The 21,076-nt window shown below is 43.2% G+C and overlaps 1 long non-coding RNA gene across 3 annotated transcripts in view; it reads left to right on the top strand.

The window, feature by feature from the left end:
* Positions 1-16,644, top strand: part of LOC135972505 (uncharacterized) — a 39,772-nt gene extending 23,128 nt beyond the window's left edge. For 2 of the 3 annotated variants that reach the window (XR_010588966.1, XR_010588967.1), the window contains 2 exons: positions 13,038-13,143; positions 15,523-16,644. This is a non-coding gene — a long non-coding RNA (uncharacterized LOC135972505). The remainder of the gene's footprint in view (positions 1-13,037; positions 13,144-15,522) is intronic. The other variant, XR_010588968.1, reaches the window with a different exon arrangement.
* The last annotated feature ends 4,432 nt before the right edge of the window (positions 16,645-21,076 follow it).

Raw genomic sequence — 21,076 nt, 5'->3', positions numbered from 1 at the left:
TTCAAGTCAGTGGAGCTACACTGACTTGCACCAGCTGGTCTACATATCTATTTTAAAGTTCCATTCAGCTTCAGGGTCTATCACAGACTGGACTGTGTCGTTACACTGGATATTTGCAACAATGATTGCAGGCATCTGCCAGCCAACGTGGCAACTTGAAAATCTCCCTGAAAAGCTTGATGGGAGCCATAAATATTTACAAAATTTCCTGTGAGATCTCTTATGCCTAGTCACTCTGTTTTCCCCTCTGACTTATTTTACATCAGAAAACCCACACTGAGATGTATTTAAATTATTCTGTATGTTAGGGATGTGACAAATTGTTGAAACATATTCAAATCGGAAACCGCTACAGATGTTTTCCAAGTACTTGGTGGAATAGCAGCAGATCCTCACATTGTCAGGAGACAGACTGCTTTCCAAAACAGTCTGATGTTTGTTTCTCTCACTCACGTTATCGAATCCCAGCAGAGGCGCATTGGGCTACACCAGTGTACATCAGCTGATGATGGGGCCCATAGTAATAAAGGGAAATCACACATCTAATGCAGGTAGAATACTGGAAGGAGACTGTAAGAACCTCTAATTTCAGTCATAGTGCCTCCTGGAGTCGGTGCTGCACCTCTAACACCCCTTACTTCCACTGTGCTGTACTGGCTTGTCCTTTGTCTTTTGTTCTGTGGTGTAGCCTTCCAGCCAAGACACATTTCCAGTCTTGTTCCCTACTGGGGTATCTAAAGTCCAATGGAATAAGCTTCAAGCAATGGTAAACAAAAAGGTCCTCTGCCCTTCACAGGCCTCTCTCAAAATTGCCAGCTTTGCTCTCAGCTATCCCTCAGGACTTCTTCCATGAGCGCTTATCTTGGTCTCAGGCCTCCCTCAGGACGTCTCTCACAAAAGCCTGTGTCTTACTCTTGGTCCTTCCCAGGTCTTCACTCACAAGAGCCTGTCTTGTTCTCTAGGATTCTCTCCTTGCGGGAGAGTCCTACCTTCTCTGCCATCTCTATCCCCCAGGTGAGTTCCATCAGGCTGCTCATAAAGTCCAGGTGTTTGATGGCTCATCACTTAGTTCTGCTTCCTCTGGCTGAGAGTAGGGTGACCAGATGTTCCAATATTATAGGGACAGTCCAGATATTTGGGGATTTTTCTTACATAGGTGCCTATTACCTCCCACCCTCTGTCCCGATTTTTCACACTTGCTGTCTGGTCACCCTAGCTGAGAGGTAATTTGTCACCCCACATGTCTCTAATTGTTTCTCCCCTTTTATGGTAGGTGATGGGGTAAGAACATAAGAACGGCCATACTGGGCCAGACCAATGGTCCACATAGCCCAGTATCCTGTCTTCCAACAGTCCAGTACCAGAGCTTCAGGGAGAGGTTACAGAATAAGGCAGTTGGAGTGATCCACCCCTGTCTTCCCCCTCATATCTTCTGGCAGTCAGAAGTTTAGGGTCATTCTGAGCAGGGGTTGCATCCCTGACCATCTTGGCTAATAGCCATTGATGGACCTATCCTGTTGCCATTGATGGACCCTAGTCCTGTATGAACTTATCTAGTTCTTTTTTGAACCCAGTTACACTTTTGGCCATCACAATATCCCATTGCAATGAGTCCAACAGGTTGTGTGCGCATTGTATGAAAAAATATTTCCTCTTTTTTTATATTCAACCTGCTACCTATTAATTTCCTTGGGTGACCTCTGCTTTTTGTATACTGGGAAAAGGTAAATGACACTTCTCTATCCACTTTTTCCAGACCATTCATGATTTTATTGACCTCATATCATATCCCTCCTTAGTCATCTCTTTTCTAAACTGAATAGCCCTATTGTTTTTAGTCTTTCTGCATATGGCAGCCATTCCATAGTCTTAATCGTCTTTGTTGCTCTTCTCTGAATCTTTTCCAGTTCCACTATCTCCTTTCTGAGACGGGTGACCAGAACGGCATGTGGTAGTTAAGGTGTGGGTGCACCATGGATTTATATAGTGGCATTATAATATTGTAGGTCATCTTTTCTACTCCTTCCTAATAGTTCCTAATATTCTGTTAGTCTTTCTGACTGCTGCTATTCACTGAGCTAAAGTTTTTTCAAAAAACTCCCAGATCTCTTTCTTGAGTTCGCCCCATCACATGGACAGAATAAAGGCTTGCCACTCCACACTATACCATGTTGATGTCTGTACATGTATATCACTAGCCACTATTGGGTGTGTGTATCAGCCTGCTCAAGTGTTTATAAATTCACGGCCTTGGATCAATGAATGGAGTAGTGCACTTAACCACCATAGTAGAAGCCTCTGATTGTGGAGCTGAAGGTTGTGTATCGGCATGCCTCGTACCTGACGTAGCTTTGCCCTGTTCTGTCACCACATACAATATGCACAGAGGCAGAATGGTTGTCAGATAAACATTAATCCTTTGACACTTAGCTGAAGTTTGAGGCAAGTTATGTTTGCAGCTTACAGGAATGTTCTGAAACAGGATCTGAATAGAGCAAACTTTTATCTGAAATTCCTTAAAAAGGTACAAATACAGATAATAAGATGCCTCCCCTACTCTGAAACTCAGAGGCCCTCCGCTCCTCCCCCCGGGTATTTACATTTGGTGTGGGTGCAGATTCTGTGTTCTTCCATTCCTGTAGGAATGGAGGAGGTGGGGAAAGGTGATTTGAAGCAATTGTTGGCCTCCAGTATTCTCGTCCAGTATCCCTCATCCTTGTCCTCTGCTAATATGGGTGCAAGGAATGTCAGTGTAGAGTCATTATGTGAGCTCTTTGTTCCCCCTTAGGTTGGGAATAATCCCCCGGGATTGTTTCTATCCCCTTTGTAACCTCTTTGTTCCACAGGAGTAGCATAAGGGGGTGCAGCGTAATAAAGAGTCTGGCCCACCAATGTGAAAGCAGTAAGATGATTCAAAAACTAGAAAATGCAAATATTTTGAGCCACTGCTCTTTCCCTTGAAAATGACAGTATCTGCATTTTATAACTGTACACTCAAATCTACTGACTGAAAGGGCTTTAAAAGGTTCATAAAAAGCAAAAGACGTTTCCAGATACAATCAGGAGTGCTAAAGGGTAGTGATATTTTACCTCCGTCTTTCCATTAGCTTTTATGTTCATGCATTTAAAGAGAAAAGTAGGAGCTGGAGACTATTCTCTTTGTTGCAAATAATTTAGATAATTGCTGCTTCTCATTCCTATAGTTCTCAGAGTCTATGCAGGCCACTTAAAGGTGAGAAATTGAATCCCTGTTGTAAAACTGGGGAAAGAACATTCTCTTCAAGACCCAGTAATGGGGATTAGTGGAAACATACCTATGATCATAGTCTAAATCTTAGTTTGTTTAACTGGCAGTCTAAGGGCTTGATCTAAAGCCTATTGAAAACAGTGTATGGGTATGTCTACACTACGAAATTAGGTTGATTTAATGGAAGTTGATTTTTTAGAAATCAATTTGATACAATCGATTGTATGTGTCCCCACTAAGCGCATTAAGTCAGTGGTGTGCGTCCACAGTACCGAGGCTAGCATCGACTTTCAGAGCATTGCACTGTGATAGTCATCCCACAGTTCCTGCAGTCTCCGCCACCCATTGGAATTCTGGGTTGAGCTCCCAATGCCTGATGGGGCAAAAACATTGTCGTGGGTGGTTCTGGGTACATGTCATCAGGCCCCCCCCTCCCTCCGTGAAAGCAACGGCAAAAAATCGTTTCTCACCTTTTTTCCTGGGTTACCCGTGCAGACGACATACCACGGCAAGCATGGAGCCCTCTCAGCTCACTGTCACCATATGTCTCCTGAGTGCTGCTGGCAGATGCGGTACTGCAGTGCTACACAGCAGCATCCCCTTGCCTTGCCTTGCAGATGGCAGACAGTACAATATGACTGCTAGCCGTCATCGTCGTCCCCTGGGTGCTCCTGGCTGACCTTGGTTAGGTTGGTCGGGGGCGCCTGGGCAGACATAGAAGAGAATGACCTGGAGTCATTCCCTTCTTTAAGTTTCGTCTAATGGAGATTCAGTCCTGCCTGGAATATCATGCCAGCTGGAGGCTTCTGCCTCAGGCTGCTCTCCCAGTCGTCAGCACCACGCGGTCGCACCTACCCCAGCCTACCCCCTGCTTGCATGGCTCATGAAGCCTGGACAGTAGTAAGGAGCAGTTTAACTATAGGCTGAGCAAGTGCATAATGGTGGTAGAATGTGCCTTTGGACGTTTAAAAGTGCGCTGGTGCAGTTTACCGACTCGGTTAGATGTCCCATCGTTATTACTGCTTGCTGTGTGCTCCACAATATCTGTGAGAGTAAGGGGGAGATGTTTATGGTGGGGTGGGACATTGAGGCAAATCGCCTGTCCGATGATTATGCGCAGCCAGACACCAGGGCGGTTAGGAGAGCACAGCAGAGCGCGCTGTGCATCAGAGAAGCTTTGAAAACCAGTTTTATCACTAGCCAGGCTAGGGTGTGAAAGTTCTGTTTGTTTCTCCTTGATGAAAATGGCTTCGTCGTGTGGACGGGTGCAGGGTTCAACTGATCTAACGCTGCTAAATTCGACCTAAACTCGTAGTGTAGACCAGGGCTAAGTCTCTCTATTGACTTTGGTGGGCTCTGAATCAAGCCCTAAAAACATAAGGCTTGGGTTCTACCCCCAGATAGACTCATAGACTTTAAGGTCAGAAGGGACCATTATGATCATCTGGTCTGACCTCCCGCATGATGCAGGCCACAAAGCCGTCCCAACCCTTTCCCTTGACTCTGCTGTTGAAGTCCCCAAATCCTGGTTTAGAGACTTCAATTAGCAGAGAATCCTCCAGCTAGTGAGCCCCGCCCCATGCTGCAGAGGAAGGCGAAAAACCTCCAGGGCCTCTGCCAATCTACCCTGGAGGAAAACTCCTTCCCGACCCCAAATATGGCGATCAGTAGAACCCCGAGCATGTAGGCAAGATTCTCCAGCCAGACTCTCATTGGCCATTATACTATTTACCTGCCATGGCACGCTGTTCCTTTGACGAAACTCATGTTATCCCATTAAACCATTCCCTCCATAAACTTATCTAGCTTAATCTTAAAACCAGACAGGTCTGTCGCCCCCACCGTTTCCCTCGGAAGGCTGTTCCAACATTTCACCCCTCTGACGGTCAGAAACCTTCGTTTAATTTCAAGCCTAAACTTCCCCACGGCCAGTTTATATCCATTCGTTCTCGTGTCTACATTCGTACTGAGCTGGAATAATTCCTCTCCCTCCCTAGTATTTATTCCTCTGATATATTTAAAGAGAGCAATCATATCCCCCCTCAGCCTTCGTTTGGTCAGGCTAAACAACCCAAGCTCCTCGAGTCTCCTTTCATATGACAGGTTTTCCATTCCTCTGATCATGCCATTGACTCTCCATGTGACCTTGGTCAAATCACTTACCTTGCTCTGCATCATTTTCCCACACCTGTAAAACAGGGATGACAACACATGAAGTATCTATCTGCTTTATATGGGTGTTATAAATGTTTGTTAGTTGATAAAGCATTTTAAACATGTAGAGTTGTATTCTCTTCTCAGTTACAATGCAGTAAATTCAGAAAAATGTTTGTGAAGTCACTAACGTTACACCTCTATAAAACTTGTGAAAGTCAGAGAAACATCAGGCCCATAAAGCACTATATAAATACTAAAGATGACACAATTAGGCTAAGAGTCCTTCTAGTACAGTATCCCATTGCTGACTGGTCCATATCTGATGTGTCATAGGAAGTCATAACCATACTCCACTCCTCTATTGCATTTAAGTGAGACCATATCATAGTGGGGAGAGTGAACATTTTTTTTCCTGACCCCAGCCAGTGATCAACTTTTTTCTATGAAGCCTTGTGGTTGATGAGTGTCTTTATACTTTCAGTTCCATAACTACAGGCACAATTCTCATACACAGAAAGGTCAACGTTTATTTTGAAACTCACTATGTTGTTTGAAAGAACGTCTTTCACATCCAAGAAGTCTTAAAAAAATTGTGTCAGATTCCAAAACCAAAAAATTAATAAGCATGCAAAGGCAATGAATAACATACCACTGCCAAGGCTATCACCTAACTGTAGGAGTATGAGTGATTCTGTCTTGTGAAACTAAATTTCATGTGCCTTGCTTCTCTTCCAGACAAGTTGCAGTGCAATACAACCTCCTGGAGTGAGGTCATCTCCTGTGATCTTTCAGTGGTGACATGTCATTAAGTAATATGGCACATTTGAGGGCAGGGACTTGCCAGTCAACATTCCAGTGCAACCCGTTACATGAGAAAACTTCCATCTTGTTCCTTTGCACATTTAAATGAGAGAAGGAAGCCTGGTTTGGCATTCCTTTAGCCTCTGAGAGCCCATGGGATACTATAACAAACAGGATGGAATTTGAATGACCTAATGCTGTACAAAGTACCGCCAAAGGATCAAGACAGACACAGGTATAACACAGGAGACTAACAAGAAGATGTCCTGGAAGCTGGAGTCACCACAGAAAGCACCCAGTCTTGATCCTACTGAAGTCAGCAGCAAAATTCCCAGGGACTTCAAAGGAAGCAGGTTCAGGTCTAAAGACCCTGATTCAGCAGAGCACTCAGCCTTACATAACTTTAGGCATATGCTTAAGTCCCATTAAAAATTATGGGATTTAAACATATGCTTAAAGTTAAGCACAGTCTTATTGCTAAATCAGGGCCTAAATTAGGATGTACAAAGATCTGGGTGAGATGATGACAAGGAGATACATTCTCCTGTGGAAGAAGAAAAAATTGTCAGACTGCTAAAGATTTTGGCTCCCTTCCAGGAAGATGTTCCTGTAAAATATATCACAATTCTATGAAAATGTTCATCAGGTAAGGGAACCTAGAGCATCACTCCCAGTTATGACTACTCAGCAAATCAACTAGCAGATCAGCTCTTCTGCATTGCAAGACCTTCTGTATTAAGCACATGGATATCTTGATATCCATTACTTTTCTGAATGTGCCAGAAAGTTGGCCGTAGCCGGCATCCATGTTGATTTATGAGCAAATGAGCAAAACATTAAAAAAGCTTCCAGCAAATATAACATTTATCAAAAACAAGGAGGAGTCTGGTGGCACCTTAAAGACTAACAGATTTATTTGGGCATAAGCTTTCGTGGGTAAAAACCTCACTTCTTCAGATGCATAGAGTGAAGAAGTAAGGTTTTTACCCACGAAAGCTTATGCCCAAATAAATCTGTTAGTCTTTAAGGTGCCACCAGACTCCTTGTTGTTTTTGTAGATACAGACTAACACGGCTACCCCCGATACTTGATAACATTTATCATTTGCTTCACACACCCTACAGCATAAGCTGTGCTGAGCTGAAGCAGCCGTCCATGGCCAAAGCAATCAATATGAGCTGAAAGTTGGTTGGATGTTTTAAGTACTCAGCCACAGTTGTCTCAAAATTCCTTGAAGACTCAGTCTGCCTTCAAATTGGCTAGAAGAAGAGTGACTCCTAAATGAAATTTGGTCTACTGCCCACTGCAGTGTGTGATCAGCAACAGATGGACTCTTTCACAGAAGTGAGAACAACCATTTCTCCCCTGTGTGGATGCATAGGATGAGTAACAATCTTGCCCTCAATAAATAATTTTTCAGATTATATTACTGGCTGAATGGCTGAAAAAGTGCAAAATTTGTGCCATATTGCATGGCTCTGATTAGTTACGTTATTCTTTCTGTTCCCTGATTGGCTGTGTGATGCTAGTAGACCACACCAGAGCTCCAGGCCAATTCACTTGTGTGTTAGTATAGATCAGAGCGACTGTTAAATGTATAAGAGTGCATCTGGTGTTTAAACTTCATTGAAACTAGTGGGATGTTACTTGCATTGTTTTCACTTATCGGTAGCAAACATTTACATTGTGTATATCCTGTAACTAAATAGCCAATCAAAGGAGAAAGAAGCCTTGTGGAATGCAAATGAAGAACTTCAACTGAAAAATGCTAATTTCAAAGCAAGTGGTCATTGTGTGTGATGAATGGAGGTCAAAGACTCAAAATGCATTCCTCACTCTCTATGTAGTGACCCTGTCTCTTGTGTTCTGTGAGAAGAAGTATAAGCTTGGATTCTGGGAAAGATCTTTCATCACTAGACTGTTTGAACTCTTAAAGGGAAGTCTCCTGGATGCAAAGCGGAGATCCCCTGAGACAGTCTGGGCACCCTGAAAAGATTGTTGGGAAACTGACAGTTTATTACATCACTGCCACCATTTGGAATTACAAACTGTGACTCATCTATGAATATACTTTACCTGCTTTAACCTCTCAGTAACTTCCGTTTCTTAGCTAATACACCTTTAGTTAGTTTACTATAGAATTGGCTACCAGCATTGTCTTTGGTGTAAAATCTAGGGTACGAATTGATCTGGGATAAGTGACTGGTCTCTTGAGACTGTGAGCAACTTTGTGATGTGATTTGTGGTTTAAGTGACCTTTTATCACAAAGTCCAGTTTATCTGGGTTTCAAGATAGACTGGAGAGCCTAAGGGGACTGTCTGTGACTCCATGGTAAGACTGGTACAGTGATCCAGGAGTTCATATTTGTTACTGGCATGGTAAAATCCAATTATAGAACACACCACCAGCTTGGGGTGTCTGCCCTGTTTTCTGAAAGTCTGCCCTGAGGTGGGCATTCACAGTCATGAGCCACTCCAGGGGGCATGACAGGCCGAATAAGCAAGCACTTCTGGCTCGAATACTTGCACATTCCAATGTAAAACTGGGTTTCTGTAAAGACCTGTGTGGTTCCTTCTGATGGTAAATGTAATTGCCTGCATGTTTGTAGAAGGCAGAGATAAAAGCACGTTAGAGGAGAATTAATTTCAAACTTCACACTTTTTTGGTATTGTTTTTCAAGAAGTAATATCTGTGTGTCTCTGATCGAATCTATTGCAATTTACAAGAATTTCCTCTCTTTCAAGCATCCTTGATAATTTGGACCAGATTGGGATCCCCTTAGTCATGGTGAATAGTACCGTAGGCCATGAATAGTTCTGTTTGAAGCAATGTGGAGTAGGATATTACTCATTGTATTCAATAAGGGTCTCACAATCTGTCCCTTAGGATACATCTATTCTCCAGTTAAAACCCCTTGGATGGCCCGTGCCCATGTCAGGGTTTACGGGGCTTGGATTAAGGGGTTGTTAAATTGCAGTGTAGACCAATGGTTTTCAAACTTATTTGATTGCACCACCCTTCATTTAAACAGAGCCATTCAAGTATATAATATATAGCTCTTCAGCCACCCAGCTCTGAAGGCAGCACCACTATCAGCAGCAGTGCAGAAGTCAGGGTGGCAACACCATACCATGCCACTCTTACTTCTGTGCTGCTGCTGACGGCGACTCTGCCTTCAGAGCTGGGTGCCTGGCCAGCAGTCACCGCTCTCAGCTCTGCCTTCTCATGCACCCCAGAATACATTCTGTGCCCCCCAGGGTGGCATGCACCCAGTTTGAGAACCTCTGGGGTAGACATTTTGTACTTGGGCTGGAGCCCGGGGTCTAGGACCCTGTGAGATGGGAGGTGCCAGAGCTCAGGCTGCAGCCCGAGCCTGAATGTCTACATTGCAATTAAACAGCACCTTTGCTCGACCTCTGTGAGCCTGTCAGCATGGGCCAGCCGCAGGTTTTTAATGGCAGTGTAAAGATACCGTTAGTGAACTCTGGTGATCACTTTGGTAGGTCCTGGTGTTTTGGAAAATTGTGTGCCTCATTTAAACTTCGGCTTCTCCTGTAGCCATCACTGAAAAGCAAAGCCCACATTTGCAGGTGCTGTGAAGTCTTTCAGAGTCTGGTTTGCACTTGCCAGGCAGAACCATCCACTGGAATGGAGATTCCCTGCTGAGCTCTGCAGTTACCTTCACTGCACCTGCAGAAATAAATGATACAACTTGTAGCGACGGCTGCTATACATATTTGGATTTCAGGAGAAAAGACACAATTTGATCCTTACAAAATCTTTTTAATTTATAGCAAAGCCAGCCAAACTGCTCCAAATGCAAAACTGCATTTTTCACATGACACTGGAAAAAGTATCCGGTCTGATTCTTTCCCCTGGTCTAGCTGTAGGTTTTAAATTGTTTTACTCTGTTGTGTCTATATCACCTCCATAGCACAGTAATGGTCTACTAATCTAGACTTGATATAAGAGAGAGAATTTGTTGAACTTCTCAGTTTCCTGGAAAAGACCCAATCTGTTTTTGCTTGCTGGTTTCTTTTTAAACAATTCTAATGGTTAAAGACCTGGGGTGAAATCCTGGTTCTATGGCAAAACTTGCATCGACTTCAGCGGGGACAATATTTCACCCAGAGGACTCAACGTAATGAGAATTGAGGGAATTTTGCATCTTTCACTCTTCAGACACTAAAGTCCTGATTCAGTAAAACATATACGGCCGTACCTTACCTTGTGAGTGAAGTTGCAGGGCAGCAGCAGGTCTAGCTACAGGTGAGTTCTGCAGCCAACTCCTCACTGCTGGAGGCAGCCAGCGGGCACAGCATGTCCCACAGAGCCCGGGTCCCGGAGGAGGGCAGAGCCCAGGGTGTCTGCAGCCCGCTGGCCCCGGCCGACATGACTTTGCTTGGTGGTGGCAGTAGGTGGGCAAGGACCCTGGGCCAAGGGAGCTGCTGGCGGACTGAAGCAGAGACTGCCCCTATCTCCTTCAGCCTGGCTGAGCAGGCCAATGAAATCAGTGCCAAATTGGAGTCCGGTTTCACTGAGGTGACGATGTTCTTTAGTAATCAGATTGGGGGACTTGCACCCAGAACTTCTATTCCCAACTCTTTTAGTCACTTGCTGTGACTTTTCAAATCACTTACACTCTCTGTGCTTTAATTTCCCCCCTCTGTAAAATGGGGATAATAAAACTCTTAGGAAATGTGGCATTGGGAGGCTTAGTTAAGGAAGGTTTGTCTTGCAGAACACTTTGAGATCCTCTGATGAAAGCTATTAGAGAGGAGCACATTTGGATTGTGGCTGTGGCTTAGAAGAAACCCTGTTCAGTAGCATCAGGGAATTTAAAATGGAAAGATGGAAAGAAGTAGTTAATAAGTAAAATATTTCTGGCACATGAGTTTTATTCTTTTCTGGGAAGTCTGCATACCATTACTCAAGTACTTAGGCTTGAGGAGCGAATGTGTTCAGAAATGAAATTATCTCCTCGGCATTAGCACTGATTGTGGTTGGCAGTATTCATCGGATGAGTCTACAAAGTTCATCTTGAAGCAGCCATCACAAAGTATCACTAATTAATTAGATAAAAGACTTTTCCTTCTCTTTATTTCTTTCCCTTACACTGGACTCTGTAGGCCACATCAAGGTAGGATCACATTTTCAGCAAGCTAATCATGCTTGCCTCAGCCACTTCATAAAAACAATGCTGAAATAAAACCTAAAGAGCTTGATTCTCCTCTCAGCTTTTCTGCTGTAATCCTGAAGAAATCAGGGTGTAAAAAGAAGTGTTAGTGAGATCAGAATCTGGCCAAAAGCTTTTAGACAGGTCAATCTTATTTCCATTAAGACTGTGAACCATGGAGTGCTTAGAAGAATACAAAAGTTCTTTTAGTGAAAATGGTACAGTATGTGCTCGTTTGACTGTTTGTGGTAGCCTCTGGTTTTTAAAGACACCTGCAAGGATTTTAAGACTGCTATTTCTCTAGTTAGCCTATTGATCACTATTTCTGTGTCCATTTTACAAGATGCCAGAAGATTTAGAGAACACTGTTAAGAGGAATTTGATGGTTAATTTAAATATTAACCTGATAAACACTACCAACTTTTCAGGGTCTTTAAAAAGACCCTGAAAACCTTCAAACATGCTAGGCCTTGAAAATAGTTCACCTGTTTTTCAGTTATTCTTTCTCTGTTTCCTAATTACTATAAGCAACACTGAATCCCAGCCAGGTTATGTCTAACTCTTGCAGATTCTTTCTGCATAACATCTTTAAGATATGCCCTTTACTATTGATCCATACAGTTAAGACTCTTGTCCAGGCTTTCTTCATCTCAATTACTTTAACCTGGGCCATGACAAATGCAAATATTTGATCTTGACGTATGCAAACTTACCCTGCTCATGTCCATTCTTATAGGTGCTACAAAGATCATTCTTCTAGCCTGTCACCTTGACCAGGTCACCCCTCTCTTTGAATGCTCCCTCTGGTTCCCCCTTCTCCATCGCATCAAACATAAGTTGCTTGTCTTCACTTCCAAGGCATTTGAGGCCTGTCCCCACCCTACCTATCATCACTCAATCACTATCAAAATATTGATTCCTGTTTCTGATTGGCCTGTGATGCCAGCCTCAATTGCCCACTTGTTAATTTTCAAACAACTTCCTTTGTGTTTTCTCCCATGCTGCCCCTCACACTTGGGAGGCACTCTCTCATTATGCTCCTTTAAATCCCTCCTTAAAACTCACTTTGGCTGTGAGGCCTACAAATCTTTGACAATGGTTAGGTTGCTGGTGGGCAGAGACCACTGCCTGTCATGCTGACTAATATTGTCTCATTGTTTCTTTGAACTCCCCCCTCTGTTGGTATCCATCTGTTGTCTCTTGCCTTATATTTACATTACAAGCTGTTTGGGCCAGTCTTTGTGTTCTGTTTGTGTCTCAGTCTATTCACACCTCCCTTCCCTCTTCCCTTTCTTCAGGCCAGCATCTTTAAGGTTTTTTGGTCTCTGAAGAATACACCTCAACATATTACCCCCTCTTAATGGTTTCCCTATTATTTCCTCAAGGACTCTTGTATTAATTGAGATGGAATAAAGGGGCCCAAAGAGTTAACTGTGTTAACATGACCCTGAAGCTGTCCAACACCAAGCAATTTTAAACAAGGTTCGTGATTTGGAATACCAAGACCTCAATCTGTTTAGTACCATGGCAAACACCATTAAAATACCTGCTACTAAAGGTACAGAAAAGAAAGAAAAACAATGAAAATGTTTGAAATGTAAAGACTTACGTAAGGATTTTGTTTTAACAATATCCCTTGTTCCCTTTCCCTGTAGCTGTCAAGAGTCTTTAAAAGAAAAACACCCCTTGTTTGGCATCCAGGATGGTATCAAAAAAGACAATAATTGTCCTTTCTTGGGAAAAGGGAAGACATTATTTGAGGTGAGCTGGAGCTGTTCTTGTTGCTGCTGCTGTTGAATTCTAATCCCTTTTCCTAAAAGACACACATGAGAGAGGAAAGGAAAGAATAGCAAAAATAGAAAATTCAGCTTTTGTCTCTCATGTCAACTCTCATTTGCAACTTCACTGCTGGGAAAACACAGGCACAGCACATGCTCTTATCAGCCACTCTGAGACCTGGCAAACTACTACCAACATCAGGCTGCTTAGGACATTACGTTCAGTTGTCCCTTTCTGGTCACAGCAGTGTTGCAAAATATACAGTTGTAGCTGGCAAAGCCAGACTCTTATTGGACAGAAAGTAAAAAGAGAAGTAGGAAAGAGAAGAAATAAGGTGGAGAAGAAAAAGGACACACTGTGTGTGTGTGTGTGTGTGTGTGTGTGTGTGTGTGTGTGTGTGTGTGTGTGTGTGTGAAAGAGAGAGAGAGACACACACACATCCCAGGTATTGTTTGTGATTTAGCAAAAGCTAGTGGAGGTAGCGATGCCATCTGGGTCCCTCTCTCGGTGTGGTCTGATCAAGGCGTCTCAGGATTAGCACGAAGAACATCCGGGATCCAAAAGAGGCTGGCTGTGGCAGCCAAGATGATGAAGCCCACTCTTTCCTCTTCTTTTAGTCAGCCAGCATTGGTGCTAGCCAGCCTTCCCCCAAAGCTTCTTTCTGAGGACCTCAAAAGGGCATGATGGGCAGAATAGCCCATCCATAATTGGGGTCGGCCTCCAGGGCAGATTGGCAGAGGCCCTGGGCGTTTTTCGCCTATCTACAGCATGGGGCACGGGTCACTTGCTGAAAGCTTCTCTGCACTCTGAAGTCTTTAAACCATGATTTGAGGACTTCAATGGCTCAGACACTGGTTTGATACAGGAGCGGGTGGGTGAGATTCTGTGGCCTATGTTGTGCAGGAGGTCAGACTAGATGATCATGCATCTGAAGAAGTGAGGTTTTTACCCACGAAAGCTTATGCCCAAATAAATCTGTTAGTCTTTAAGGTGCCACCAGACTCCTTGTTGTTTTTGTAGATACAGACTAACACGGCTACCCCCTGATACTTGATACCATGCAAGGCACTAAATTTAGCCGTATGGAGTGGAAATCCATCAACCTCAACAAAAAACTTGATTGGCCCTGTCAACACTGGTTCTCCACTTGCGAAGTAATTCCCTGCTCTCCATGTGTCAGTATATAATGCCTGCATCTGTAACTTTCACTCTATGCATCTGAAGAAGTGAGGTTTTTACCCACGAAAGCTTATGCCCAAATAAATTTGTTAGTCTTTAAGGTGCCACCAGACTCTTTGTTGTTATAATGGCTATGATTCACTTATTATTTTCTTCACTAATTAGGCCTAATACCTGAGGCATCCATTTTTGTTCATTGATAGCCAGTCCCACACTTGGGTTGTTCTCCAGGCATGATCTTAACACCGCCCTTGAATTATACCACTAGGCCTTTGGTTTGGACTAATTCAATTTTTGTCTTTCTTTTGCACCATTTCCCGTCAACATTTATTGTTATGTTTAGTGTAGATTATTGTGACATCTTATTATCTTTCATTCACTTTTCACAGTTGTGCTTAGTATTGGGGTACATTTGTAGGCCCAGTCATCACAACCTGAATCTTGGTATACTGTCTCATAGCACTGTATCTTTGCTATTGTTAAATTTCCTGTTGGTTTCTCCCTTACAGCCTCCTTTGATTTAACTCTATGCACTCAGCCAGGATAATAGTACCTGGGTAACCCGAGGGGCTTGTAGCATTTATAAAATATACTACCCATATTATACCCTTGTTCACAACATTTGCCAAGAGAAGTTGTCCCTAAACAAGTCTCCGATCCATAGGAAAGACTCCCACATCATTTACTTCACACCTTCCGACAAGGGCCTGATCTGAAACCCACTGTCATTCTTTACATTGACTTTACTGGCTGTTGGATCAGGCCCACGTTGAGGCAAGATAGCATGTGATCATATTAAAGACTGTCCCACACAAAGGGCTAGGGGGATGATTGTGAGGGGACAATGGACCTTTGGGTGCTTCACTTTGGAGCTATAACTTCCTTTTAATACTTTTTCTTTACTTAAGGATGCCTGAAATGGGGCAGAATGCAGCCACCCATCCTTTCACATGGCGCTGTGACAGGCTCAAGACGGAAATGTCCCATCTGTGTCGTGTGTCCTGTGTCATGCCGGGGTGTGTGTGTGTGTGTGTGGGGGGGGGGGGAGCGGTGGGTCAGGCTAGATGATCACAGTGGTCCATTTTAGCCTTAGAATCTATTAATCTTGATCTGATTTCTGTGATATTTTACCTGTGCAGCCTTCATGCTGCATTAAAATAGTTTTCCCCTTGTTTTTCCCAGGTATCTGATACATGAAGTGGACGCCATGTTTATTTGAACTATTTCCTCTTGTGTAACCCAGAGTGTTGGAATCAGGCTCTGAAACTATGGTGCATGGAGCAAACAAGGTCCAAGAAGAGCTGGCTTGTCAAGAAGTGCATGATTCCACCAGGTAAACCACATGAAAAGAAGCTACAAGTACATACATCACTAATGGTGCTTTTCCATGCAAGCAATTGCTGCAGTAGCCACAGGGACTTTACCCCAATTCTGGGCCTACATTAGGAAAGTAGGGTGAGATGATCCAGGTGTGTGGGAATAGAAATAGGAAATCTATGGGGCAGCAAAAGCTCATGGAATCCTTGCAACAGAGAGGGAGTATGGCCTACGGGAAAGAACACTGCGGTAGGACTCAGGAGACCTTAGTTCTATTCCCAACCCTGCCACTAATCTCCTATGTGAACCTGGGCAAGTCACTTCAGTTCTCTATGCTTCTTTCTCCCTTCCAATGCTTTGTTTGTTTGTCTGGCCTATTTAGATAGTAAGCTTTCTGGTGCAATGACAGTCCCTTGCTATGTGTCTGCACAGTGGGGACTGATCTTGAGTGCAGCCTTCAGGCTCTACTGAGGATGGAAAGCACTGATTGTGTCTGCAAGATGATCTTTCTCTGTTAAGATGCACTTCCCATGAGGATGTCTGAGAACCCCTGTTCTGCTATGTTTTCACTGAACTGAGAGTAAGTAATAAACAGAAATGTAAAAAGTGAGGATTTGGTTTTCTGAATTGTTCTTATTGGTATTTGATTTAAGGAGTGGAACAGATTCATTAAGGAATTGCTGGAGCATGATGATCATCATTTCCCCTCGTTATTTAGGAAAGCAGAACAGTAATGTGATGGAAGTAGGGAACGTGAATCTAGCCCAGGGATTGGCAATCTTTGGCACACGGCCTGCCGGGGTAAGCCCCCGGGTGGGCCGGGCCTGTTTGTTTACCTGCCGCGTCCGCAGGTTCGGCTGATCCTGGCTCCCACTGGCCACGGTTTGCCTCTCCAGGCCAATGGGGGTGGCGGGAAGCCGCGGCTAGCACATCCCTCCACCCGTGCCACTTCCCGCAGCCCCCATTGGCCTGGGATGGTGAACCGCGACCAGTGGGAGCCATGATCGGCAGAACCTGTGGACACAGCAGGTAAACAAACCGGCCCGGCCCATCAGGGGGCTTACCCTGGCGGGCCGCATGCCAAAGGTTGCCGATCCCTGATCTAGCCTGTCTGGATTAATAATAAGCAAGCTTTTTCACATCTGAGTTTCTCCAGTAGGTTCTTTTCAAAGGTGTCCGTTCCCTTACTGATTACACTTCTCCACTTGGTTTGATCAGTTGCTAGGAATTCCCAAGCGTCAACTCAGCAGCCATGCTAGCATCTTTAAGTGAATGCTTGCGGCTGTCTTTAATATACTGTACTGCACATGCAGGTAATTGATTGACTATACTGTTTTTTTCTTCGACACCCTGTTACACTGTTAATGTGATCTGAATCTTGATTAGTGGAATACACCTCCAATAGTCTACTTTACTCCAGCTGCTGAGAAAGTGTTTACCATAAATTACTCTTGTACCAGGTTAGGTAACACTGAATCTAGATCTTTGGAGGAGGGGAATGCAGTGTTAAAACCTGGGAGGAGATCATTCTTCCTCCAGATGAAACATTTTTGAACCTTAATGTGCAATTTACAGTGAAGTCTGCTGAAATATTTTGCCATACTAAAAATGCACCAATAATCCTTAATAGCAGTTGTTGTTTCCCTGCTCCTAGCTTGTACAGGACCTTCAGCGGTGGTCTGTTTTATAATGTGACATCAATAACAAATGATGTACTAAAGATAATGAGGTAATTTGAAAATTGGAGCTTCTGAAGATGCTCCCAGCATAGAGTGAATGAATGTAAATGGCACTGTCACTTGTACTTCAGGCATTATTCATCATTTGACATTGGTATCATTGGGTAAGGTGATAAACGTGCCTCCATCAAGTTTCCTCCAGAGATATAAATTGTATGGCTTTCTTTTTTATTTAAAAATATGAAGTTGCATCAATTCTTCCAATTGAAAAATTTCCGGACAATCTAAGGGTGACAATTGCACGGCTTCATCAAAGTCAGAAAAAGTTGTTTAAACAAATCTAAATTTCATTCCTGTTAAACTGCCATTGGGCTATGTCTTTGAAGGTTTATGCAATGTATTTCTCTTGTGATTTCATGGGACAATGAACCTGCATTTCCTTGTTAGGACTACCAGTGTAGGAAGTTGGAGAGTTTCAGCTTACAGGGTATCATTCAGACAGCATTTCAGCTGAAACACCAAAGTTTAGCTGAGCTTCAGATCAAAACTTAATGTTACATATGTTTTTCACAAATTATCAGGTGTTTGCTTGAAGGTTGGCCTAAATTCTCTGAAAGATTTGCAGACGTTCAGGACAACTAGGCCAAGTTTCAGATTGCAATATATATATCTCCTAATTGGGAAGACTTTGGGGTTTTCTGGGAAGAAGTTGTTCAAATTGGAACTGGCTGCTGATCATCCACTCTCCGGGACTTAACAGGTTTTAATATTATAAATGGTTCCCAAACTCCTTGTGGGACACAAAAATAAAGCAAAAGGAATTAAACAAAGGATATATCTTCATTGCAGAGTTACCCGGAGTGATTGACATTTGGGTTAGCCTAGCCTGGGTATAAGCATTCCCATTGCAAAGCCCTACCTGGCTTACTGTATCCTCAATGCTTCTGCACTTGCCTGTGTGCATCCGGGATGTATCCAAGAGTTCACTGAGTTGTGATACTCTAGGACTCTTTCCCAGTCAATTGTGGGAGAACTTGTCAGTCCTTCAGGGGAATTGTGGGAAGGGCATTGGAGGACTAACAGTACTTGAGTTATTTAGCCTGCATCCTCACTGCAAAGTGGGTGGGTTCCAGCCCGAGATAAAGCAGTGTGCAAGGTAGCCCAGGCTTAAAACACCTCCAAACCCAGATTGGAGTTTTTAATGTGTGAACAGTGTGGGGGGAGGGGAGTTGTTGGGCAAGAGCTTGGGTTAAAATTCAGTGAAGACATATCCTAACTTCCTTTTTCTGCTGAACAGCCTACATTAATAATTAATAAACAACCTACGGCCATGAAGCCATTTTCATCGCCCTGCATACAGCGCCCTTTCTATATCTGAGTAAGCATTCATTGTCTCACTTTGTTTATAGTAAGGACACACTCTAAATAATTTTATAAAAGGTTAATAAATTATTAATAGATGTTATAATTAGGGCTAGTCTATTTTTTGTACATGTTTTTTTAGCTCCGCATGGTGCAGAGTTACAGGAGAATGCTTTCTACACGCAGCCATTCGAGCATGTACCAATGTGTGACCCTAACTTGTTAATTCTCATAACGCTCTATGAGAGGGCTAGACAGGTTGGTGATAGTGAAAACAATATCCTGTTTGGTTATACTTTGCAATCTAGCCACAATGTAACTACCATATATTTGTTATAATTACACCATAATGACTCTGTGGTTATGCTTTTTGATATATGTAATTACCACTAATTCATATAAGTTCATGTCATGAACTTATAGTAAATGTAAATACAATGTAGTTAATAAACCTGGATTCTGATAATATATGTGTTAAGAACATTGAAGGGTTCTTAAGTAATAAATGTATCAGTCCGATAATTACTTTCTGCTTGTAAGATTTAGTGGTAATTGCAGGCCAGAAAACAAAGCCACGGTGGACTTACACTGTAACTGCAATGTAATTACACTGTAATTAAAATACCCCTATTATAAAGTGACTTGCTGTTCTTCAGCATCATTTTAAAGAAAGTCTTCCATGAAACTGTTGAGAGGAAGGGAACTCTTGTGGCTATGGTACAAAGACATGAAATAAGGAAAGCTATGAAGGACTTTGGGCAGGCCAGTTACTTTTTGTGCCTCAGTTTCTCCATTTATAAAATGTAGATGATGATGCTCCCCAGCTCATTATTGGGAAACTACATTCATTAATGTTTTGTAAATATATAAAGCAGAGCTTTGAGATACTGGGATGGAAAGAGCCATGGGTGGGATTTGTACCTTGCAATCTAGTCTAAGGAAGGGGCAGTACACAGAGAATCACAATACAAAGCCAGCTTCCTGCTTGCTCCATGGGGAATGTGAAGTGTTCTGGAACATGGGATGGGGGCAGAGTCCAGGACCTGTCCACTTCCCTGCTCACGGGTGCCTTATGCCCACTTCCTGTGTAGTATGAAGTATTTTTATTAACAATGGGCCAAAGGCATTAAGGACCCACAGTAAAATATGGAAGAAAAAGAGAGAGAAGAGGTGAGAGTTAAATGTGTTTTTAGCTCAGTACTGAGATTTCTGTTAGCATCTCTGAAATGTCCCTGCTGGTTTCAGAGATAAACCTAATTTTTCATCACACATTATCCTTGTCCCTTCTCAGTTTGCTCCTCATTAAAGACTCCAATCTGAATGGTAAAAAAAAAAAATGTCAAATTTGTAAGTAATTAAGCTTGATCTTTAAAATGATTTCATTACTCAAAGTGACCTGAGTGAATAGCTTTCAGTATCCTTAGTGCCTCTTTACCAGAGACTCTCTGGTTTTAGTCCTTCCTCCTAGATTTAATTTTGAGAGTTGATCCCTATGACAGAAAAATATATGCTCTTTCTCCATATGACAACTCCGCATGTGGGGACCAGTGACAGGTGCAGCACTGGACTTGCACTTGCTGATGGAGCAAACTGAGGGTGTAAAAATTGTAGCAAGTGTACACGTGGTGCATGTAATTCAGAATGATTTACTGTCAGTCTGCAAGAGTAAAACCTGCCTTTCACTTTCATTGCACTTTCCCAATCTTGCAAGCAGGGACTTAGTATTCCTGGAGAAGAAACATTTTTAATCAAAACTCATTCCTCTCTGTGTGAGTGCTTTACTGCAGCACTAATGGCTACCAATTTACTGGGATCCATAAACCCAGGACTAGCATGGCTCAGTGTTTCTGGTTATCATTATATTTGTCCTAGGAGTTACTCAGATTTAGGGCAAAATTCTTCTCAGGCTGGGAGCAGTGCATGGCAACATCAAGGGGAATGTGACTCTGCCAGTAGCTAGCGATGCAGAGGGCTCTTCACAGTCTCGTCTGTCCACAGAGCTTCCAGCTATATGGAAGTAATGGAGATGAGGCACAAATTGTGACACTCCTCCCTTGTATGGGTAAGACTTCCCTCATACCCGCTGGTGATGGTGGGGGAAGGCAGCACTGTGGTGGGGGGCAGGGAGGAGACTGACTCCACCTCCCAGCTTAATCTGCCTGGGTGCTGGTGGAGGGAGCTGGGGAAGAAAGACAGTGGGAATGTGCTAATGATGGAGCCTTTGGCTGGGAGCTGGTGTGGGATGCAGGGGGATTTAAAGCAGCAGGAAGGTCTGAGCTAAAGCAAGTGGCACCTCCACCTTCTTGACTAGTCCTATTTGGGGTGGTTTTACAAATCTTTCAATGGGATCATTTAGAACTTTGTCTTTTAAACAAAAA

The sequence above is a fragment of the Chrysemys picta genome, chromosome 6 (genome assembly GCF_011386835.1).
Source record: "Chrysemys picta bellii isolate R12L10 chromosome 6, ASM1138683v2, whole genome shotgun sequence".
Classification (NCBI taxonomy): domain Eukaryota; kingdom Metazoa; phylum Chordata; order Testudines; family Emydidae; genus Chrysemys; species Chrysemys picta.
The sequence above is the reverse complement of the archived record's forward strand: the minus strand, read 5'-3'. Positions and strand labels throughout refer to the sequence as shown.